Genomic DNA, 24,398 nt, shown 5'->3' on the forward strand with positions numbered 1-24,398 from the left:
TTGACCATGCATTGGTTTCTGTGGTCAGTGAATGATAAAAACAAAATTTACCATCCATTGATGGATGGGAAATCCGCCATGAGGCATTTGTTTTTAGAAACTGCTGCTCACAACCAATGTTGCAATGGAGTGTCTCCATCTGCTGGTGGTATTGGAAAGGCATTAGTGCTATGACAGGGTCTGAAGAAGAAGAAGAAGAAGAAGAAGAAGAAGAAGACGGAAAAAAATATATATAAAAAGAAAAAGAGAGAGAGAGAGAGACTGACTTAGTGAGCGAGTGAGTGAGAGAGTGAGAGTGAGTGAGAGTGAATGAGTGAGTGAGTGATTGAGTGAGTGAGTGAGTGAGTGAGAACAAATGAGTTAAAGCAAGTGAGTGAGAGAGATCGAATGAATGAAAGTCTGAATGACAGAAAGAAAAAAGGATGAAGAAAGAAGCATGAAGAAAAAAAAATGTATATGGAGTTGCTGACATGAGTGCAATCTACAAAGCCGTTGAGGCTGATCCTCATGGGAGGATTATTGCACCAGGACCCTTAGCACTTTTAAAATGCCATTCAATGCCACGGGCTAGATGTAAACTGCAGATGACCATGTTGTGGTAGTTACCATGGATACCCAAGTGATGTGTGAGCTAACACATAGGCCCAACAGATTCCAAGAAGGCCAGAATCACCAGCGGCACCACCATCGATTGTCAGGTCACCCGGATTCAGCAAATACCAGAGTCCAAAATGATGCAGGTTTATACTGTTAATTTTCAGTTTATCGTTACAGTTGGTGTTATTCCATGTCGGAAGGGACGCAGCTACAGCCAGTGGGGTAACTAGAGACAGGCAGGCAGCTATGTGCAACAAAGGTAGGCGTGTTGTTTTCATATGCAGATCTGAAATATTGTCTTATATGCAAGAGGAGGAGTGATGGGGGTTCAGGCAAAAGCCAGGCTATGGATTGCATTGCTAAATGCTCCATCAGAGTGCAATGGTCGCCTGTCCTTTTTTTAAGTGATGATGTGGGTTTAGCCTGTGCTGTATGTATGTATGGGTGGCTGACTGCCACCCACCCAGAAAGTGTATGGGAGGCTGGTTGGCTGCCAGCCTTCCTTCCATTCCTATGAGTAATGTGAGTGCTCATGAAGGGGACATGGTTGGGTCCACCCCTTTCCCGGTTATCCCCTCTAGGCCTTTTGGCTTAGATCAAGTGTAAAAAAAGAAAGGATCTTGCGACAGATCGCATCCTGAGGCACGTTTTTTTTTGTGTGAATACTTGCACTTGGGTGACTTGTGAGCACATACTGATACATACGTTCCCTATCTGGGGACCATAAATTAAATGGATTTTTGAGAAAGGGAGCTGATTTGGAAGCTTGCTTCTGTCGCCCTATGCATTGACCCGATGTGGCAGTATCTTCGGGTAGTGAACAGTGCACCACCCCATTCCAGTGTTAAACAAGAAAGATTCTCATTTAATCCTCCGTGGGTGAGAATTTGAGTTTGAGAATTGGAGACCAAAATGATGAGTTGCACTGACTGGTTTATGAACGTCTATTCATTTAGCGTTTTAATGACCATGTTTGCACACTGATTGGTGTAAAAAAATAAAATAAAACTAAATAATAATAATCTAGCACACCTGTGCAGGTTTGACATGACATGACAGGTAGCTGTCTTGTGGGTGGTGCTGAATCCTGTTAAATGACATGAGGGTCTCATGCCTATACACAAGGGTGTGTCATTGCTGTTGCTTGACCATGCATTGGTTTCTGTGGTCAGTGAATGATAAAAACAAAATTTACCATCCATTGATGGATGGGAAATCCGCCATGAGGCATTTGTTTTTAGAAACTGCTGCTCACAACCAATGTTGCAATGGAGTGTCTCCATCTGCTGGTGGTATTGGAAAGGCATTAGTGCTATGACAGGGTCTGAAGAAGAAGAAGAAGAAGAAGAAGACGGAAAAAAATATATATAAAAAGAAAAAGAGAGAGAGAGAGAGAGACTGACTTAGTGAGCGAGTGAGTGAGAGAGTGAGAGTGAGTGAGAGTGAATGAGTGAGTGAGTGATTGAGTGAGTGAGTGAGTGAGTGAGAACAAATGAGTTAAAGCAAGTGAGTGAGAGAGATCGAATGAATGAAAGTCTGAATGACAGAAAGAAAAAAGGATGAAGAAAGAAGCATGAAGAAAAAAAAATGTATATGGAGTTGCTGACATGAGTGCAATCTACAAAGCCGTTGAGGCTGATCCTCATGGGAGGATTATTGCACCAGGACCCTTAGCACTTTTAAAATGCCATTCAATGCCACGGGCTAGATGTAAACTGCAGATGACCATGTTGTGGTAGTTACCATGGATACCCAAGTGATGTGTGAGCTAACACATAGGCCCAACAGATTCCAAGAAGGCCAGAATCACCAGCGGCACCACCATCGATTGTCAGGTCACCCGGATTCAGCAAATACCAGAGTCCAAAATGATGCAGGTTTATACTGTTAATTTTCAGTTTATCGTTACAGTTGGTGTTATTCCATGTCGGAAGGGACGCAGCTACAGCCAGTGGGGTAACTAGAGACAGGCAGGCAGCTATGTGCAACAAAGGTAGGCGTGTTGTTTTCATATGCAGATCTGAAATATTGTCTTATATGCAAGAGGAGGAGTGATGGGGGTTCAGGCAAAAGCCAGGCTATGGATTGCATTGCTAAATGCTCCATCAGAGTGCAATGGTCGCCTGTCCTTTTTTTAAGTGATGATGTGGGTTTAGCCTGTGCTGTATGTATGTATGGGTGGCTGACTGCCACCCACCCAGAAAGTGTATGGGAGGCTGGTTGGCTGCCAGCCTTCCTTCCATTCCTATGAGTAATGTGAGTGCTCATGAAGGGGACATGGTTGGGTCCACCCCTTTCCCGGTTATCCCCTCTAGGCCTTTTGGCTTAGATCAAGTGTAAAAAAAGAAAGGATCTTGCGACAGATCGCATCCTGAGGCACGTTTTTTTTTGTGTGAATACTTGCACTTGGGTGACTTGTGAGCACATACTGATACATACGTTCCCTATCTGGGGACCATAAATTAAATGGATTTTTGAGAAAGGGAGCTGATTTGGAAGCTTGCTTCTGTCGCCCTATGCATTGACCCGATGTGGCAGTATCTTCGGGTAGTGAACAGTGCACCACCCCATTCCAGTGTTAAACAAGAAAGATTCTCATTTAATCCTCCGTGGGTGAGAATTTGAGTTTGAGAATTGGAGACCAAAATGATGAGTTGCACTGACTGGTTTATGAACGTCTATTCATTTAGCGTTTTAATGACCATGTTTGCACACTGATTGGTGTAAAAAAATAAAATAAAACTAAATAATAATAATCTAGCACACCTGTGCAGGTTTGACATGACATGACAGGTAGCTGTCTTGTGGGTGGTGCTGAATCCTGTTAAATGACATGAGGGTCTCATGCCTATACACAAGGGTGTGTCATTGCTGTTGCTTGACCATGCATTGGTTTCTGTGGTCAGTGAATGATAAAAACAAAATTTACCATCCATTGATGGATGGGAAATCCGCCATGAGGCATTTGTTTTTAGAAACTGCTGCTCACAACCAATGTTGCAATGGAGTGTCTCCATCTGCTGGTGGTATTGGAAAGGCATTAGTGCTATGACAGGGTCTGAAGAAGAAGAAGAAGAAGAAGAAGAAGAAGAAGACGGAAAAAAATATATATAAAAAGAAAAAGAGAGAGAGAGAGAGACTGACTTAGTGAGCGAGTGAGTGAGAGAGTGAGAGTGAGTGAGAGTGAATGAGTGAGTGAGTGATTGAGTGAGTGAGTGAGTGAGTGAGAACAAATGAGTTAAAGCAAGTGAGTGAGAGAGATCGAATGAATGAAAGTCTGAATGACAGAAAGAAAAAAGGATGAAGAAAGAAGCATGAAGAAAAAAAAATGTATATGGAGTTGCTGACATGAGTGCAATCTACAAAGCCGTTGAGGCTGATCCTCATGGGAGGATTATTGCACCAGGACCCTTAGCACTTTTAAAATGCCATTCAATGCCACGGGCTAGATGTAAACTGCAGATGACCATGTTGTGGTAGTTACCATGGATACCCAAGTGATGTGTGAGCTAACACATAGGCCCAACAGATTCCAAGAAGGCCAGAATCACCAGCGGCACCACCATCGATTGTCAGGTCACCCGGATTCAGCAAATACCAGAGTCCAAAATGATGCAGGTTTATACTGTTAATTTTCAGTTTATCGTTACAGTTGGTGTTATTCCATGTCGGAAGGGACGCAGCTACAGCCAGTGGGGTAACTAGAGACAGGCAGGCAGCTATGTGCAACAAAGGTAGGCGTGTTGTTTTCATATGCAGATCTGAAATATTGTCTTATATGCAAGAGGAGGAGTGATGGGGGTTCAGGCAAAAGCCAGGCTATGGATTGCATTGCTAAATGCTCCATCAGAGTGCAATGGTCGCCTGTCCTTTTTTTAAGTGATGATGTGGGTTTAGCCTGTGCTGTATGTATGTATGGGTGGCTGACTGCCACCCACCCAGAAAGTGTATGGGAGGCTGGTTGGCTGCCAGCCTTCCTTCCATTCCTATGAGTAATGTGAGTGCTCATGAAGGGGACATGGTTGGGTCCACCCCTTTCCCGGTTATCCCCTCTAGGCCTTTTGGCTTAGATCAAGTGTAAAAAAAGAAAGGATCTTGCGACAGATCGCATCCTGAGGCACGTTTTTTTTTGTGTGAATACTTGCACTTGGGTGACTTGTGAGCACATACTGATACATACGTTCCCTATCTGGGGACCATAAATTAAATGGATTTTTGAGAAAGGGAGCTGATTTGGAAGCTTGCTTCTGTCGCCCTATGCATTGACCCGATGTGGCAGTATCTTCGGGTAGTGAACAGTGCACCACCCCATTCCAGTGTTAAACAAGAAAGATTCTCATTTAATCCTCCGTGGGTGAGAATTTGAGTTTGAGAATTGGAGACCAAAATGATGAGTTGCACTGACTGGTTTATGAACGTCTATTCATTTAGCGTTTTAATGACCATGTTTGCACACTGATTGGTGTAAAAAAATAAAATAAAACTAAATAATAATAATCTAGCACACCTGTGCAGGTTTGACATGACATGACAGGTAGCTGTCTTGTGGGTGGTGCTGAATCCTGTTAAATGACATGAGGGTCTCATGCCTATACACAAGGGTGTGTCATTGCTGTTGCTTGACCATGCATTGGTTTCTGTGGTCAGTGAATGATAAAAACAAAATTTACCATCCATTGATGGATGGGAAATCCGCCATGAGGCATTTGTTTTTAGAAACTGCTGCTCACAACCAATGTTGCAATGGAGTGTCTCCATCTGCTGGTGGTATTGGAAAGGCATTAGTGCTATGACAGGGTCTGAAGAAGAAGAAGAAGAAGAAGAAGAAGAAGAAGACGGAAAAAAATATATATAAAAAGAAAAAGAGAGAGAGAGAGAGAGACTGACTTAGTGAGCGAGTGAGTGAGAGAGTGAGAGTGAGTGAGAGTGAATGAGTGAGTTAGTGAGTGATTGAGTGAGTGAGTGAGTGAGAACAAATGAGTTAAAGCAAGTGAGTGAGAGAGATCGAATGAATGAAAGTCTGAATGACAGAAAGAAAAAAGGATGAAGAAAGAAGCATGAAGAAAAAAAAATGTATATGGAGTTGCTGACATGAGTGCAATCTACAAAGCCGTTGAGGCTGATCCTCATGGGAGGATTATTGCACCAGGACCCTTAGCACTTTTAAAATGCCATTCAATGCCACGGGCTAGATGTAAACTGCAGATGACCATGTTGTGGTAGTTACCATGGATACCCAAGTGATGTGTGAGCTAACACATAGGCCCAACAGATTCCAAGAAGGCCAGAATCACCAGCGGCACCACCATCGATTGTCAGGTCACCCGGATTCAGCAAATACCAGAGTCCAAAATGATGCAGGTTTATACTGTTAATTTTCAGTTTATCGTTACAGTTGGTGTTATTCCATGTCGGAAGGGACGCAGCTACAGCCAGTGGGGTAACTAGAGACAGGCAGGCAGCTATGTGCAACAAAGGTAGGCGTGTTGTTTTCATATGCAGATCTGAAATATTGTCTTATATGCAAGAGGAGGAGTGATGGGGGTTCAGGCAAAAGCCAGGCTATGGATTGCATTGCTAAATGCTCCATCAGAGTGCAATGGTCGCCTGTCCTTTTTTTAAGTGATGATGTGGGTTTAGCCTGTGCTGTATGTATGTATGGGTGGCTGACTGCCACCCACCCAGAAAGTGTATGGGAGGCTGGTTGGCTGCCAGCCTTCCTTCCATTCCTATGAGTAATGTGAGTGCTCATGAAGGGGACATGGTTGGGTCCACCCCTTTCCCGGTTATCCCCTCTAGGCCTTTTGGCTTAGATCAAGTGTAAAAAAAGAAAGGATCTTGCGACAGATCGCATCCTGAGGCACGTTTTTTTTTGTGTGAATACTTGCACTTGGGTGACTTGTGAGCACATACTGATACATACGTTCCCTATCTGGGGACCATAAATTAAATGGATTTTTGAGAAAGGGAGCTGATTTGGAAGCTTGCTTCTGTCGCCCTATGCATTGACCCGATGTGGCAGTATCTTCGGGTAGTGAACAGTGCACCACCCCATTCCAGTGTTAAACAAGAAAGATTCTCATTTAATCCTCCGTGGGTGAGAATTTGAGTTTGAGAATTGGAGACCAAAATGATGAGTTGCACTGACTGGTTTATGAACGTCTATTCATTTAGCGTTTTAATGACCATGTTTGCACACTGATTGGTGTAAAAAAATAAAATAAAACTAAATAATAATAATCTAGCACACCTGTGCAGGTTTGACATGACATGACAGGTAGCTGTCTTGTGGGTGGTGCTGAATCCTGTTAAATGACATGAGGGTCTCATGCCTATACACAAGGGTGTGTCATTGCTGTTGCTTGACCATGCATTGGTTTCTGTGGTCAGTGAATGATAAAAACAAAATTTACCATCCATTGATGGATGGGAAATCCGCCATGAGGCATTTGTTTTTAGAAACTGCTGCTCACAACCAATGTTGCAATGGAGTGTCTCCATCTGCTGGTGGTATTGGAAAGGCATTAGTGCTATGACAGGGTCTGAAGAAGAAGAAGAAGAAGAAGAAGAAGAAGACGGAAAAAAATATATATAAAAAGAAAAAGAGAGAGAGAGAGAGAGACTGACTTAGTGAGCGAGTGAGTGAGAGAGTGAGAGTGAGTGAGAGTGAATGAGTGAGTGAGTGATTGAGTGAGTGAGTGAGTGAGTGAGTGAGAACAAATGAGTTAAAGCAAGTGAGTGAGAGAGATCGAATGAATGAAAGTCTGAATGACAGAAAGAAAAAAGGATGAAGAAAGAAGCATGAAGAAAAAAAAATGTATATGGAGTTGCTGACATGAGTGCAATCTACAAAGCCGTTGAGGCTGATCCTCATGGGAGGATTATTGCACCAGGACCCTTAGCACTTTTAAAATGCCATTCAATGCCACGGGCTAGATGTAAACTGCAGATGACCATGTTGTGGTAGTTACCATGGATACCCAAGTGATGTGTGAGCTAACACATAGGCCCAACAGATTCCAAGAAGGCCAGAATCACCAGCGGCACCACCATCGATTGTCAGGTCACCCGGATTCAGCAAATACCAGAGTCCAAAATGATGCAGGTTTATACTGTTAATTTTCAGTTTATCGTTACAGTTGGTGTTATTCCATGTCGGAAGGGACGCAGCTACAGCCAGTGGGGTAACTAGAGACAGGCAGGCAGCTATGTGCAACAAAGGTAGGCGTGTTGTTTTCATATGCAGATCTGAAATATTGTCTTATATGCAAGAGGAGGAGTGATGGGGGTTCAGGCAAAAGCCAGGCTATGGATTGCATTGCTAAATGCTCCATCAGAGTGCAATGGTCGCCTGTCCTTTTTTTAAGTGATGATGTGGGTTTAGCCTGTGCTGTATGTATGTATGGGTGGCTGACTGCCACCCACCCAGAAAGTGTATGGGAGGCTGGTTGGCTGCCAGCCTTCCTTCCATTCCTATGAGTAATGTGAGTGCTCATGAAGGGGACATGGTTGGGTCCACCCCTTTCCCGGTTATCCCCTCTAGGCCTTTTGGCTTAGATCAAGTGTAAAAAAAGAAAGGATCTTGCGACAGATCGCATCCTGAGGCACGTTTTTTTTTGTGTGAATACTTGCACTTGGGTGACTTGTGAGCACATACTGATACATACGTTCCCTATCTGGGGACCATAAATTAAATGGATTTTTGAGAAAGGGAGCTGATTTGGAAGCTTGCTTCTGTCGCCCTATGCATTGACCCGATGTGGCAGTATCTTCGGGTAGTGAACAGTGCACCACCCCATTCCAGTGTTAAACAAGAAAGATTCTCATTTAATCCTCCGTGGGTGAGAATTTGAGTTTGAGAATTGGAGACCAAAATGATGAGTTGCACTGACTGGTTTATGAACGTCTATTCATTTAGCGTTTTAATGACCATGTTTGCACACTGATTGGTGTAAAAAAATAAAATAAAACTAAATAATAATAATCTAGCACACCTGTGCAGGTTTGACATGACATGACAGGTAGCAGTCTTGTGGGTGGTGCTGAATCCTGTTAAATGACATGAGGGTCTCATGCCTATACACAAGGGTGTGTCATTGCTGTTGCTTGACCATGCATTGGTTTCTGTGGTCAGTGAATGATAAAAACAAAATTTACCATCCATTGATGGATGGGAAATCCGCCATGAGGCATTTGTTTTTAGAAACTGCTGCTCACAACCAATGTTGCAATGGAGTGTCTCCATCTGCTGGTGGTATTGGAAAGGCATTAGTGCTATGACAGGGTCTGAAGAAGAAGAAGAAGAAGAAGAAGAAGACGGAAAAAAATATATATAAAAAGAAAAAGAGAGAGAGAGAGAGAGACTGACTTAGTGAGCGAGTGAGTGAGAGAGTGAGAGTGAGTGAGAGTGAATGAGTGAGTGAGTGATTGAGTGAGTGAGTGAGTGAGTGAGAACAAATGAGTTAAAGCAAGTGAGTGAGAGAGATCGAATGAATGAAAGTCTGAATGACAGAAAGAAAAAAGGATGAAGAAAGAAGCATGAAGAAAAAAAAATGTATATGGAGTTGCTGACATGAGTGCAATCTACAAAGCCGTTGAGGCTGATCCTCATTGAGGCTGATCCTCATGGGAGAATTATTGCACCAGGACCCTTAGCACTTTTAAAATGCCATTCAATGCCACGGGCTAGATGTAAACTGCAGATGACCATGTTGTGGTAGTTACCATGGATACCCAAGTGATGTGTGAGCTAACACATAGGCCCAACAGATTCCAAGAAGGCCAGAATCACCAGCGGCACCACCATCGATTGTCAGGTCACCCGGATTCAGCAAATACCAGAGTCCAAAATGATGCAGGTTTATACTGTTAATTTTCAGTTTATCGTTACAGTTGGTGTTATTCCATGTCGGAAGGGACGCAGCTACAGCCAGTGGGGTAACTAGAGACAGGCAGGCAGCTATGTGCAACAAAGGTAGGCGTGTTGTTTTCATATGCAGATCTGAAATATTGTCTTATATGCAAGAGGAGGAGTGATGGGGGTTCAGGCAAAAGCCAGGCTATGGATTGCATTGCTAAATGCTCCATCAGAGTGCAATGGTCGCCTGTCCTTTTTTTAAGTGATGATGTGGGTTTAGCCTGTGCTGTATGTATGTATGGGTGGCTGACTGCCACCCACCCAGAAAGTGTATGGGAGGCTGGTTGGCTGCCAGCCTTCCTTCCATTCCTATGAGTAATGTGAGTGCTCATGAAGGGGACATGGTTGGGTCCACCCCTTTCCCGGTTATCCCCTCTAGGCCTTTTGGCTTAGATCAAGTGTAAAAAAAGAAAGGATCTTGCGACAGATCGCATCCTGAGGCACGTTTTTTTTTGTGTGAATACTTGCACTTGGGTGACTTGTGAGCACATACTGATACATACGTTCCCTATCTGGGGACCATAAATTAAATGGATTTTTGAGAAAGGGAGCTGATTTGGAAGCTTGCTTCTGTCGCCCTATGCATTGACCCGATGTGGCAGTATCTTCGGGTAGTGAACAGTGCACCACCCCATTCCAGTGTTAAACAAGAAAGATTCTCATTTAATCCTCCGTGGGTGAGAATTTGAGTTTGAGAATTGGAGACCAAAATGATGAGTTGCACTGACTGGTTTATGAACGTCTATTCATTTAGCGTTTTAATGACCATGTTTGCACACTGATTGGTGTAAAAAAATAAAATAGAACTAAATAATAATAATCTAGCACACCTGTGCAGGTTTGACATGACATGACAGGTAGCTGTCTTGTGGGTGGTGCTGAATCCTGTTAAATGACATGAGGGTCTCATGCCTATACACAAGGGTGTGTCATTGCTGTTGCTTGACCATGCATTGGTTTCTGTGGTCAGTGAATGATAAAAACAAAATTTACCATCCATTGATGGATGGGAAATCCGCCATGAGGCATTTGTTTTTAGAAACTGCTGCTCACAACCAATGTTGCAATGGAGTGTCTCCATCTGCTGGCGGTATTGGAAAGGCATTAGTGCTATGACAGGGTCTGAAGAAGAAGAAGAAGAAGAAGAAGAAGAAGAAGAAGAAGAAGAAGACGGAAAAAAATATATATAAAAAGAAAAAGAGAGAGAGAGAGAGAGACTGACTTAGTGAGCGAGTGAGTGAGAGAGTGAGAGTGAGTGAGAGTGAATGAGTGAGTGAGTGATTGAGTGAGTGAGTGAGTGAGTGAGAACAAATGAGTTAAAGCAAGTGAGTGAGAGAGATCGAATGAATGAAAGTCTGAATGACAGAAAGAAAAAAGGATGAAGAAAGAAGCATGAAGAAAAAAAAATGTATATGGAGTTGCTGACATGAGTGCAATCTATAAAGCCGTTGAGGCTGATCCTCATGGGAGGATTATTGCACCAGGACCCTTAGCACTTTTAAAATGCCATTCAATGCCACGGGCTAGATGTAAACTGCAGATGACCATGTTGTGGTAGTTACCATGGATACCCAAGTGATGTGTGAGCTAACACATAGGCCCAACAGATTCCAAGAAGGCCAGAATCACCAGCGGCACCACCATCGATTGTCAGGTCACCCGGATTCAGCAAATACCAGAGTCCAAAATGATGCAGGTTTATACTGTTAATTTTCAGTTTATCGTTACAGTTGGTGTTATTCCATGTCGGAAGGGACGCAGCTACAGCCAGTGGGGTAACTAGAGACAGGCAGGCAGCTATGTGCAACAAAGGTAGGCGTGTTGTTTTCATATGCAGATCTGAAATATTGTCTTATATGCAAGAGGAGGAGTGATGGGGGTTCAGGCAAAAGCCAGGCTATGGATTGCATTGCTAAATGCTCCATCAGAGTGCAATGGTCGCCTGTCCTTTTTTTAAGTGATGATGTGGGTTTAGCCTGTGCTGTATGTATGTATGGGTGGCTGACTGCCACCCACCCAGAAAGTGTATGGGAGGCTGGTTGGCTGCCAGCCTTCCTTCCATTCCTATGAGTAATGTGAGTGCTCATGAAGGGGACATGGTTGGGTCCACCCCTTTCCCGGTTATCCCCTCTAGGCCTTTTGGCTTAGATCAAGTGTAAAAAAAGAAAGGATCTTGCGACAGATCGCATCCTGAGGCACGTTTTTTTTTGTGTGAATACTTGCACTTGGGTGACTTGTGAGCACATACTGATACATACGTTCCCTATCTGGGGACCATAAATTAAATGGATTTTTGAGAAAGGGAGCTGATTTGGAAGCTTGCTTCTGTCGCCCTATGCATTGACCCGATGTGGCAGTATCTTCGGGTAGTGAACAGTGCACCACCCCATTCCAGTGTTAAACAAGAAAGATTCTCATTTAATCCTCCGTGGGTGAGAATTTGAGTTTGAGAATTGGAGACCAAAATGATGAGTTGCACTGACTGGTTTATGAACGTCTATTCATTTAGCGTTTTAATGACCATGTTTGCACACTGATTGGTGTAAAAAAATAAAATAAAACTAAATAATAATAATCTAGCACACCTGTGCAGGTTTGACATGACATGACAGGTAGCTGTCTTGTGGGTGGTGCTGAATCCTGTTAAATGACATGAGGGTCTCATGCCTATACACAAGGGTGTGTCATTGCTGTTGCTTGACCATGCATTGGTTTCTGTGGTCAGTGAATGATAAAAACAAAATTTACCATCCATTGATGGATGGGAAATCCGCCATGAGGCATTTGTTTTTAGAAACTGCTGCTCACAACCAATGTTGCAATGGAGTGTCTCCATCTGCTGGTGGTATTGGAAAGGCATTAGTGCTATGACAGGGTCTGAAGAAGAAGAAGAAGAAGAAGAAGAAGAAGACGGAAAAAAATATATATAAAAAGAAAAAGAGAGAGAGAGAGAGAGACTGACTTAGTGAGCGAGTGAGTGAGAGAGTGAGAGTGAGTGAGAGTGAATGAGTGAGTGAGTGATTGAGTGAGTGAGTGAGTGAGTGAGAACAAATGAGTTAAAGCAAGTGAGTGAGAGAGATCGAATGAATGAAAGTCTGAATGACAGAAAGAAAAAAGGATGAAGAAAGAAGCATGAAGAAAAAAAAATGTATATGGAGTTGCTGACATGAGTGCAATCTACAAAGCCGTTGAGGCTGATCCTCATGGGAGGATTATTGCACCAGGACCCTTAGCACTTTTAAAATGCCATTCAATGCCACGGGCTAGATGTAAACTGCAGATGACCATGTTGTGGTAGTTACCATGGATACCCAAGTGATGTGTGAGCTAACACATAGGCCCAACAGATTCCAAGAAGGCCAGAATCACCAGCGGCACCACCATCGATTGTCAGGTCACCCGGATTCAGCAAATACCAGAGTCCAAAATGATGCAGGTTTATACTGTTAATTTTCAGTTTATCGTTACAGTTGGTGTTATTCCATGTCGGAAGGGACGCAGCTACAGCCAGTGGGGTAACTAGAGACAGGCAGGCAGCTATGTGCAACAAAGGTAGGCGTGTTGTTTTCATATGCAGATCTGAAATATTGTCTTATATGCAAGAGGAGGAGTGATGGGGGTTCAGGCAAAAGCCAGGCTATGGATTGCATTGCTAAATGCTCCATCAGAGTGCAATGGTCGCCTGTCCTTTTTTTAAGTGATGATGTGGGTTTAGTCTGTGCTATATGTATGTATGGGTGGCTGACTGCCACCCACCCAGAAAGTGTATGGGAGGCTGGTTGGCTGCCAGCCTTCCTTCCATTCCTATGAGTAATGTGAGTGCTCATGAAGGGGACATGGTTGGGTCCACCCCTTTCCCGGTTATCCCCTCTAGGCCTTTTGGCTTAGATCAAGTGTAAAAAAAAGAAAGGATCTTGCGACAGATCGCATCCTGAGGCACGTTTTTTTTTGTGTGAATACTTGCACTTGGGTGACTTGTGAGCACATACTGATACATACGTTCCCTATCTGGGGACCATAAATTAAATGGATTTTTGAGAAAGGGAGCTGATTTGGAAGCTTGCTTCTGTCGCCCTATGCATTGACCCGATGTGGCAGTATCTTCGGGTAGTGAACAGTGCACCACCCCATTCCAGTGTTAAACAAGAAAGATTCTCATTTAATCCTCCGTGGGTGAGAATTTGAGTTTGAGAATTGGAGACCAAAATGATGAGTTGCACTGACTGGTTTATGAACGTCTATTCATTTAGCGTTTTAATGACCATGTTTGCACACTGATTGGTGTAAAAAAATAAAATAAAACTAAATAATAATAATCTAGCACACCTGTGCAGGTTTGACATGACATGACAGGTAGCTGTCTTGTGGGTGGTGCTGAATCCTGTTAAATGACATGAGGGTCTCATGCCTATACACAAGGGTGTGTCATTGCTGTTGCTTGACCATGCATTGGTTTCTGTGGTCAGTGAATGATAAAAACAAAATTTACCATCCATTGATGGATGGGAAATCCGCCATGAGGCATTTGTTTTTAGAAACTGCTGCTCACAACCAATGTTGCAATGAAGTGTCTCCATCTGCTGGTGGTATTGGAAAGGCATTAGTGCTATGACAGGGTCTGAAGAAGAAGAAGAAGAAGAAGAAGAAGAAGACGGAAAAAAATATATATAAAAAGAAAAAGAGAGAGAGAGAGAGAGACTGACTTAGTGAGCGAGTGAGTGAGAGAGTGAGAGTGAGTGAGAGTGAATGAGTGAGTGAGTGATTGAGTGAGTGAGTGAGTGAGTGAGAACAAATGAGTTAAAGCAAGTGAGTGAGAGAGATCGAATGAATGAAAGTCTGAATGACAGAAAGAAAAAAGGATGAAGAAAGAAGCATGAAGAAAAAAAAATGTATATGGAGTTGCTGACATGAGTGCAATCTACAAAGCCGTTGAGGCTGATCCTCATGGGAGGATTATTGCACCAGGACCCTTAGCACTTTTAAAATGCCATTCAATGCCACGGGCTAGATGTAAACTGCAGATGACCATGTTGTGGTAGTTACCATGGATACCCAAGTGATGTGTGAGCTAACACATAGGCCCAACAGATTCCAAGAAGGCCAGAATCACCAGCGGCACCACCATCGATTGTCAGGTCACCCGGATTCAGCAAATACCAGAGTCCAAAATGATGCAGGTTTATACTGTTAATTTTCAGTTTATCGTTACAGTTGGTGTTATTCCATGTCGGAAGGGACGCAGCTACAGCCAGTGGGGTAACTAGAGACAGGCAGGCAGCTATGTGCAACAAAGGTAGGCGTGTTGTTTTCATATGCAGATCTGAAATATTGTCTTATATGCAAGAGGAGGAGTGATGGGGGTTCAGGCAAAAGCCAGGCTATGGATTGCATTGCTAAATGCTCCATCAGAGTGCAATGGTCGCCTGTCCTTTTTTTAAGTGATGATGTGGGTTTAGCCTGTGCTGTATGTATGTATGGGTGGCTGACTGCCACCCACCCAGAAAGTGTATGGGAGGCTGGTTGGCTGCCAGCCTTCCTTCCATTCCTATGAGTAATGTGAGTGCTCATGAAGGGGACATGGTTGGGTCCACCCCTTTCCCGGTTATCCCCTCTAGGCCTTTTGGCTTAGATCAAGTGTAAAAAAAGAAAGGATCTTGCGACAGATCGCATCCTGAGGCACGTTTTTTTTTGTGTGAATACTTGCACTTGGGTGACTTGTGAGCACATACTGATACATACGTTCCCTATCTGGGGACCATAAATTAAATGGATTTTTGAGAAAGGGAGCTGATTTGGAAGCTTGCTTCTGTCGCCCTATGCATTGACCCGATGTGGCAGTATCTTCGGGTAGTGAACAGTGCACCACCCCATTCCAGTGTTAAACAAGAAAGATTCTCATTTAATCCTCCGTGGGTGAGAATTTGAGAATTGGAGACCAAAATGATGAGTTGCACTGACTGGTTTATGAACGTCTATTCATTTAGCGTTTTAATGACCATGTTTGCACACTGATTGGTGTAAAAAAATAAAATAAAACTAAATAATAATAATCTAGCACACCTGTGCAGGTTTGACATGACATGACAGGTAGCTGTCTTGTGGGTGGTGCTGAATCCTGTTAAATGACATGAGGGTCTCATGCCTATACACAAGGGTGTGTCATTGCTGTTGCTTGACCATGCATTGGTTTCTGTGGTCAGTGAATGATAAAAACAAAATTTACCATCCATTGATGGATGGGAAATCCGCCATGAGGCATTTGTTTTTAGAAACTGCTGCTCACAACCAATGTTGCAATGGAGTGTCTCCATCTGCTGGTGGTATTGGAAAGGCATTAGTGCTATGACAGGGTCTGAAGAAGAAGAAGAAGAAGAAGAAGAAGAAGACGGAAAAAAATATATATAAAAAGAAAAAGAGAGAGAGAGAGAGAGACTGACTTAGTGAGCGAGTGAGTGAGAGAGTGAGAGTGAGTGAGAGTGAATGAGTGAGTGAGTGATTGAGTGAGTGAGTGAGTGAGAACAAATGAGTTAAAGCAAGTGAGTGAGAGAGATCGAATGAATGAAAGTCTGAATGACAGAAAGAAAAAAGGATGAAGAAAGAAGCATGAAGAAAAAAAAATGTATATGGAGTTGCTGACATGAGTGCAATCTACAAAGCCGTTGAGGCTGATCCTCATGGGAGGATTATTGCACCAGGACCCTTAGCACTTTTAAAATGCCATTCAATGCCACGGGCTAGATGTAAACTGCAGATGACCATGTTGTGGTAGTTACCATGGATACCCAAGTGATGTGTGAGCTAACACATAGGCCCAACAGATTCCAAGAAGGCCAGAATCACCAGCGGCACCACCATCGATTGTCAGGTCACCCGGATTCAGCAAATACCAGAGTCCAAAATGATGCAGGTTTATACTGTTAATTTTCAGTTTATCGTTACAGTTGGTGTTATTCCATGTCGGAAGGGACGCAGCTACAGCCAGTGGGGTAACTAGAGACAGGCAGGCAGCTATGTGCAACAAAGGTAGGCGTGTTGTTTTCATATGCAGATCTGAAATATTGTCTTATATGCAAGAGGAGGAGTGATGGGGGTTCAGGCAAAAGCCAGGCTATGGATTGCATTGCTAAATGCTCCATCAGAGTGCAATGGTCGCCTGTCCTTTTTTTAAGTGATGATTAGTGTTGAGCGGCATAGGCCATATTCGAATTCGCGAATATTCGCGAATATATGGACGAATATTCGTCTTATATTCGCGAATATTCGCATATTCGTAATATTCTCGTTTTATTTTCGCATATGCGAATATTCGCGTATGCGAAAATTAGCATATGTGAATATTAGCACATGCAAGATTAACATGCGTGAAACTTCGCATATGCGAAAATTAGCATCTGCGAATTTTCGCATATGCGAACTTTAGCATATGCGAATTTTAGCACGCCAGTCTCACACAGTAGTATTACAGCCTTCTTTACACCACACAAGCTGGAAGCAGAGAGGGGTGATCACTGTGATGTGTACTGTGAAGAAAAAAAAAAAAAAAAAAAAAACGAATATTCGTAATTACGAATATATAGCGCTATATTCGCGAAATTCGCAAATTCGCGAATATGCGATATTCGCGAATAATATTCGAATTGCGAATATTCGCGAGCAACACTAGTGATGATGTGGGTTTAGCCTGTGCTGTATGTATGTATGGGTGGCTGACTGCCACCCACCCAGAAAGTGTATGGGAGGCTGGTTGGCTGCCAGCCTTCCTTCCATTCCTATGAGTAATGTGAGTGCTCATGAAGGGGACATGGTTGGGTCCACCCCTTTCCCGGTTATCCCCTCTAGGCCTTTTGGCTTAGATCAAGTGTAAAAAAAGAAAGGATCTTGCGACAGATCGCATCCTGAGGCACGTTTTTTTTTGTGTGAATACTTGCACTTGGGTGACTTGTGAGCACATACTGATACATACGTTCCCTATCTGGGGACCATAAATTAAATGGATTTTTGAGAAAGGGAGCTGATTTGGAAGCTTGCTTCTGTCGCCCTATGCATTGACCCGATGTGGCAGTATCTTCGGGTAGTGAACAGTGCACCACCCCATTCCAGTGTTAAACAAGAAAGATTCTCATTTAATCCTCCGTGGGTGAGAATTTGAGTTTGAGAATTGGAGACCAAAATGATGAGTTGCACTGACTGGTTTATGAACGTCTATTCATTTAGCGTTTTAATGACCATGTTTGCACACTGATTGGTGTAAAAAAATAAAATAAAACTAAATAATAATAATCTAGCACACCTGTGCAGGTTTGACATGACATGACAGGTAGCTGTCTTGTGGGTGGTGCTGAATCCTGTTAAATGACATGAGGGTCTCATGCCTATACACAAGGGTGTGTCATTGCTGTTGCTTGACCATACATTGGTTTCTGTGGTCAGTGAATGATAAAAACAAAATTTACCATCCATTGATGGATGGGAAATCCGCCATGAGGCATTTGTTTTTAGAAACTGCTGCTCACAACCAATGTTGCAATGGAGTGTCTCCATCTGCTGGTGGTATTGGAAAGGCATTAGTGCTATGACAGGGTCTGAAGAAGAAGAAGAAGAAGAAGAAGAAGACGGAAAAAAATATATATAAAAAGAAAAAGAGAGAGAGAGAGAGAGACTGACTTAGTGAGCGAGTGAGTGAGAGAGTGAGAGTGAGTGAGAGTGAATGAGTGAGTGAGTGATTGAGTGAGTGAGTGAGTGAGAACAAATGAGTTAAAGCAAGTGAGTGAGAGAGATCGAATGAATGAAAGTCTGAATGACAGAAAGAAAAAAGGATGAAGAAAGAAGCATGAAGAAAAAAAAATGTATATGGAGTTGCTGACATGAGTGCAATCTACAAAGCCGTTGAGGCTGATCCTCATGGGAGGATTATTGCACCAGGACCCTTAGCACTTTTAAAATGCCATTCAATGCCACGGGCTAGATGTAAACTGCAGATGACCATGTTGTGGTAGTTACCATGGATACCCAAGTGATGTGTGAGCTAACACATAGGCCCAACAGATTCCAAGAAGGCCAGAATCACCAGCGGCACCACCATCGATTGTCAGGTCACCCGGATTCAGCAAATACCAGAGTCCAAAATGATGCAGGTTTATACTGTTAATTTTCAGTTTATCGTTACAGTTGGTGTTATTCCATGTCGGAAGGGACGCAGCTACAGCCAGTGGGGTAACTAGAGACAGGCAGGCAGCTATGTGCAACAAAGGTAGGCGTGTTGTTTTCATATGCAGATCTGAAATATTGTCTTATATGCAAGAGGAGGAGTGATGGGGGTTCAGGCAAAAGCCAGGCTATGGATTGCATTGCTAAATGCTCCATCAGAGTGCAATGGTCGCCTGTCCTTTTTTTAAGTGATGATGTGGGTTTAGCCTGTGCTGTATGTATGTATGGGTGGCTGACTGCCACCCACCCAGAAAGTGTATGGGAGGCTGGTTGGCTGCCAGCCTTCCTTCCATTCCTATGAGTAATGTGAGTGCTCATGAAGGGGACATGGTTGGGTCCACCCCTTTCCCGGTTATCCCCTCTAGGCCTTTTGGCTTAGATCAAGTGTAAAAAAAGAAAGGATCTTGCGACAGATCGCATCCTGAGGCACGTTTTTTTTTGTGTGAATACTTGCACTTGGGTGACTTGTGAGCACATACTGATACATACGTTCCCTATCTGGGGACCATAAATTAAATGGATTTTTGAGAAAGGGAGCTGATTTGGAAGCTTGCTTCTGTCGCCCTATGCATTGACCCGATGTGGCAGTATCTTCGGGTAGTGAACAGTGCACCACCCCATTCCAGTGTTAAACAAGAAAGATTCTCATTTAATCCTCCGTGGGTGAGAATTTGAGTTTGAGAATTGGAGACCAAAATGATGAGTTGCACTGACTGGTTTATGAACGTCTATTCATTTAGCGTTTTAATGACCATGTTTGCACACTGATTGGTGTAAAAAAATAAAATAAAACTAAATAATAATAATCTAGCACACCTGTGCAGGTTTGACATGACATGACAGGTAGCTGTTTTGTGGGTGGTGCTGAATCCTGTTAAATGACATGAGGGTCTCATGCCTATACACAAGGGTGTGTCATTGCTGTTGCTTGACCATGCATTGGTTTCTGTGGTCAGTGAATGATAAAAACAAAATTTACCATCCATTGATGGATGGGAAATCCGCCATGAGGCATTTGTTTTTAGAAACTGCTGCTCACAACCAATGTTGCAATGAAGTGTCTCCATCTGCTGGTGGTATTGGAAAGGCATTAGTGCTATGACAGGGTCTGAAGAAGAAGAAGAAGAAGAAGAAGAAGACGGAAAAAAATATATATAAAAAGAAAAAGAGAGAGAGAGAGAGAGAGACTGACTTAGTGAGCGAGTGAGTGAGAGAGTGAGAGTGAGTGAGAGTGAATGAGTGAGTGAGTGATTGAGTGAGTGAGTGAGTGAGTGAGAACAAATGAGTTAAAGCAAGTGAGTGAGAGAGATCGAATGAATGAAAGTCTGAATGACAGAAAGAAAAAAGGATGAAGAAAGAAGCATGAAGAAAAAAAAATGTATATGGAGTTGCTGACATGAGTGCAATCTACAAAGCCGTTGAGGCTGATCCTCATGGGAGGATTATTGCACCAGGACCCTTAGCACTTTTAAAATGCCATTCAATGCCACGGGCTAGATGTAAACTGCAGATGACCATGTTGTGGTAGTTACCATGGATACCCAAGTGATGTGTGAGCTAACACATAGGCCCAACAGATTCCAAGAAGGCCAGAATCACCAGCGGCACCACCATCGATTGTCAGGTCACCCGGATTCAGCAAATACCAGAGTCCAAAATGATGCAGGTTTATACTGTTAATTTTCAGTTTATCGTTACAGTTGGTGTTATTCCATGTCGGAAGGGACGCAGCTACAGCCAGTGGGGTAACTAGAGACAGGCAGGCAGCTATGTGCAACAAAGGTAGGCGTGTTGTTTTCATATGCAGATCTGAAATATTGTCTTATATGCAAGAGGAGGAGTGATGGGGGTTCAGGCAAAAGCCAGGCTATGGATTGCATTGCTAAATGCTCCATCAGAGTGCAATGGTCGCCTGTCCTTTTTTTAAGTGATGATGTGGGTTTAGCCTGTGCTGTATGTATGTATGGGTGGCTGACTGCCACCCACCCAGAAAGTGTATGGGAGGCTGGTTGGCTGCCAGCCTTCCTTCCATTCCTATGAGTAATGTGAGTGCTCATGAAGGGGACATGGTTGGGTCCACCCCTTTCCCGGTTATCCCCTCTAGGCCTTTTGGCTTAGATCAAGTGTAAAAAAAGAAAGGATCTTGCGACAGATCGCATCCTGAGGCACGTTTTTTTTTGTGTGAATACTTGCACTTGGGTGACTTGTGAGCACATACTGATACATACGTTCCCTATCTGGGGACCATAAATTAAATGGATTTTTGAGAAAGGGAGCTGATTTGGAAGCTTGCTTCTGTCGCCCTATGCATTGACCCGATGTGGCAGTATCTTCGGGTAGTGAACAGTGCACCACCCCATTCCAGTGTTAAACAAGAAAGATTCTCATTTAATCCTCCGTGGGTGAGAATTTGAGTTTGAGAATTGGAGACCAAAATGATGAGTTGCACTGACTGGTTTATGAACGTCTATTCATTTAGCGTTTTAATGACCATGTTTGCACACTGATTGGTGTAAAAAAATAAAATAAAACTAAATAATAATAATCTAGCACACCTGTGCAGGTTTGACATGACATGACAGGTAGCTGTCTTGTGGGTGGTGCTGAATCCTGTTAAATGACATGAGGGTCTCATGCCTATACACAAGGGTGTGTCATTGCTGTTGCTTGACCATGCATTGGTTTCTGTGGTCAGTGAATGATAAAAACAAAATTTACCATCCATTGATGGATGGGAAATCCGCCATGAGGCATTTGTTTTTAGAAACTGCTGCTCACAACCAATGTTGCAATGGAGTGTCTCCATCTGCTGGTGGTATTGGAAAGGCATTAGTGCTATGACAGGGTCTGAAGAAGAAGAAGAAGAAGAAGAAGACGGAAAAAAATATATATAAAAAGAAAAAGAGAGAGAGAGAGAGAGACTGACTTAGTGAGCGAGTGAGTGAGAGAGTGAGAGTGAGTGAGAGTGAATGAGTGAGTGAGTGATTGAGTGAGTGAGTGAGTGAGAACAAATGAGTTAAAGCAAGTGAGTGAGAGAGATCGAATGAATGAAAGTCTGAATGACAGAAAGAAAAAAGGATGAAGAAAGAAGCATGAAGAAAAAAAAATGTATATGGAGTTGCTGACATGAGTGCAATCTACAAAGCCGTTGAGGCTGATCCTCATGGGAGGATTATTGCACCAGGACCCTTAGCACTTTTAAAATGCCATTCAATGCCACGGGCTAGATGTAAACTGCAGATGACCATGTTGTGGTAGTTACCATGGATACCCAAGTGATGTGTGAGCTAACACATAGGCCCAACAGATTCCAAGAAGGCCAGAATCACCAGCGGCACCACCATCGATTGTCAGGTCACCCGGATTCAGCAAATACCAGAGTCCAAAATGATGCAGGTTTATACTGTTAATTTTCAGTTTATCGTTACAGTTGGTGTTATTCCATGTCGGAAGGGACGCAGCTACAGCCAGTGGGGTAACTAGAGACAGGCAGGCAGCTATGTGCAACAAAGGTAGGCGTGTTGTTTTCATATGCAGATCTGAAATATTGTCTTATATGCAAGAGGAGGAGTGATGGGGGTTCAGGCAAAAGCCAGGCTATGGATTGCATTGCTAAATGCTCCATCAGAGTGCAATGGTCGCCTGTCCTTTTTTTAAGTGATGATGTGGGTTTAGCCTGTGCTGTATGTATGTATGGGTGGCTGACTGCCACCCACCCAGAAAGTGTATGGGAGGCTGGTTGGCTGCCAGCCTTCCTTCCATTCCTATGAGTAATGTGAGTGCTCATGAAGGGGACATGGTTGGGTCCACCCCTTTCCCGGTTATCCCCTCTAGGCCTTTTGGCTTAGATCAAGTGTAAAAAAAGAAAGGATCTTGCGACAGATCGCATCCTGAGGCACGTTTTTTTTTTGTGTGAATACTTGCACTTGGGTGACTTGTGAGCACATACTGATACATACGTTCCCTATCTGGGGACCATAAATTAAATGGATTTTTGAGAAAGGGAGCTGATTTGGAAGCTTGCTTCTGTCGCCCTATGCATTGACCCGATGTGGCAGTATCTTCGGGTAGTGAACAGTGCACCACCCCATTCCAGTGTTAAACAAGAAAGATTCTCATTTAATCCTCCGTGGGTGAGAATTTGAGTTTGAGAATTGGAGACCAAAATGATGAGTTGCACTGACTGGTTTATGAACGTCTATTCATTTAGCGTTTTAATGACCATGTTTGCACACTGATTGGTGTAAAAAAATTAAATAAAACTAAATAATAATAATCTAGCACACCTGTGCAGGTTTGACATGACATGACAGGTAGCTGTCTTGTGGGTGGTGCTGAATCCTGTTAAAGGACATGAGGGTCTCATGCCTATACACAAGGGTGTGTCATTGCTGTTGCTTGACCATGCATTGGTTTCTGTGGTCAGTGAATGATAAAAACAAAATTTACCATCCATTGATGGATGGGAAATCCGCCATGAGGCATTTGTTTTTAGAAACTGCTGCTCACAACCAATGTTGCAATGGAGTGTCTCCATCTGCTGGTGGTATTGGAAAGGCATTAGTGCTATGACAGGGTCTGAAGAAGAAGAAGAAGAAGAAGAAGAAGAAGAAGACGGAAAAAAATATATATAAAAAGAAAAAGAGAGAGAGAGAGAGAGACTGACTTAGTGAGCGAGTGAGTGAGAGAGTGAGAGTGAGTGAGAGTGAATGAGTGAGTGAGTGATTGAGTGAGTGAGTGAGTGAGTGAGAACAAATGAGTTAAAGCAAGTGAGTGAGAGAGATCGAATGAATGAAAGTCTGAATGACAGAAAGAAAAAAGGATGAAGAAAGAAGCATGAAGAAAAAAAAATGTATATGGAGTTGCTGACATGAGTGCAATCTACAAAGCCGTTGAGGCTGATCCTCATGGGAGGATTATTGCACCAGGACCCTTAGCACTTTTAAAATGCCATTCAATGCCACGGGCTAGATGTAAACTGCAGATGACCATGTTGTGGTAGTTACCATGGATACCCAAGTGATGTGTGAGCTAACACATAGGCCCAACAGATTCCAAGAAGGCCAGAATCACCAGCGGCACCACCATCGATTGTCAGGTCACCCGGATTCAGCAAATACCAGAGTCCAAAATGATGCAGGTTTATACTGTTAATTTTCAGTTTATCGTTACAGTTGGTGTTATTCCATGTCGGAAGGGACGCAGCTACAGCCAGTGGGGTAACTAGAGACAGGCAGGCAGCTATGTGCAACAAAGGTAGGCGTGTTGTTTTCATATGCAGATCTGAAATATTGTCTTATATGCAAGAGGAGGAGTGATGGGGGTTCAGGCAAAAGCCAGGCTATGGATTGCATTGCTAAATGCTCCATCAGAGTGCAATGGTCGCCTGTCCTTTTTTTAAGTGATGATGTGGGTTTAGCCTGTGCTGTATGTATGTATGGGTGGCTGACTGCCACCCACCCAGAAAGTGTATGGGAGGCTGGTTGGCTGCCAGCCTTCCTTCCATTCCTATGAGTAATGTGAGTGCTCATGAAGGGGACATGGTTGGGTCCACCCCTTTCCCGGTTATCCCCTCTAGGCCTTTTGGCTTAGATCAAGTGTAAAAAAAAGAAAGGATCTTGCGACAGATCGCATCCTGAGGCACGTTTTTTTTTGTGTGAATACTTGCACTTGGGTG

The 24,398-nt window shown here is 43.3% G+C and overlaps 13 pseudogenes; all 13 read left to right on the plus strand.

The window, feature by feature from the left end:
* The first annotated feature begins 1,167 nt into the window (after positions 1–1,167).
* Positions 1,168–1,431, plus strand: LOC130300897 (U2 spliceosomal RNA; annotated as a pseudogene).
* A 1,470-nt stretch (positions 1,432–2,901) lies between these two features.
* LOC130300898 (U2 spliceosomal RNA) lies at positions 2,902–3,165 on the plus strand (annotated as a pseudogene).
* A 1,477-nt stretch (positions 3,166–4,642) lies between these two features.
* Positions 4,643–4,906, plus strand: LOC130300899 (U2 spliceosomal RNA; annotated as a pseudogene).
* A 1,479-nt stretch (positions 4,907–6,385) lies between these two features.
* Positions 6,386–6,649, plus strand: LOC130300900 (U2 spliceosomal RNA; annotated as a pseudogene).
* A 1,480-nt stretch (positions 6,650–8,129) lies between these two features.
* LOC130300828 (U2 spliceosomal RNA) lies at positions 8,130–8,393 on the plus strand (annotated as a pseudogene).
* A 1,489-nt stretch (positions 8,394–9,882) lies between these two features.
* On the plus strand, positions 9,883–10,146 carry LOC130300829 (U2 spliceosomal RNA; annotated as a pseudogene).
* Positions 10,147–11,637: 1,491 nt separating this feature from the next.
* Positions 11,638–11,901, plus strand: LOC130300830 (U2 spliceosomal RNA; annotated as a pseudogene).
* Positions 11,902–13,377: 1,476 nt separating this feature from the next.
* LOC130300848 (U2 spliceosomal RNA) lies at positions 13,378–13,642 on the plus strand (annotated as a pseudogene).
* Positions 13,643–15,118: 1,476 nt separating this feature from the next.
* LOC130300831 (U2 spliceosomal RNA) lies at positions 15,119–15,382 on the plus strand (annotated as a pseudogene).
* A 1,960-nt stretch (positions 15,383–17,342) lies between these two features.
* Positions 17,343–17,606, plus strand: LOC130300832 (U2 spliceosomal RNA; annotated as a pseudogene).
* Positions 17,607–19,075: 1,469 nt separating this feature from the next.
* On the plus strand, positions 19,076–19,339 carry LOC130300834 (U2 spliceosomal RNA; annotated as a pseudogene).
* A 1,475-nt stretch (positions 19,340–20,814) lies between these two features.
* LOC130300836 (U2 spliceosomal RNA) lies at positions 20,815–21,078 on the plus strand (annotated as a pseudogene).
* Positions 21,079–22,544: 1,466 nt separating this feature from the next.
* LOC130300841 (U2 spliceosomal RNA) lies at positions 22,545–22,809 on the plus strand (annotated as a pseudogene).
* Positions 22,810–24,398: the final 1,589 nt, after the last annotated feature.

This window comes from Hyla sarda, unplaced genomic scaffold, assembly GCF_029499605.1.
Source record: "Hyla sarda isolate aHylSar1 unplaced genomic scaffold, aHylSar1.hap1 scaffold_1103, whole genome shotgun sequence".
NCBI classification, from domain to species: domain Eukaryota; kingdom Metazoa; phylum Chordata; class Amphibia; order Anura; family Hylidae; genus Hyla; species Hyla sarda.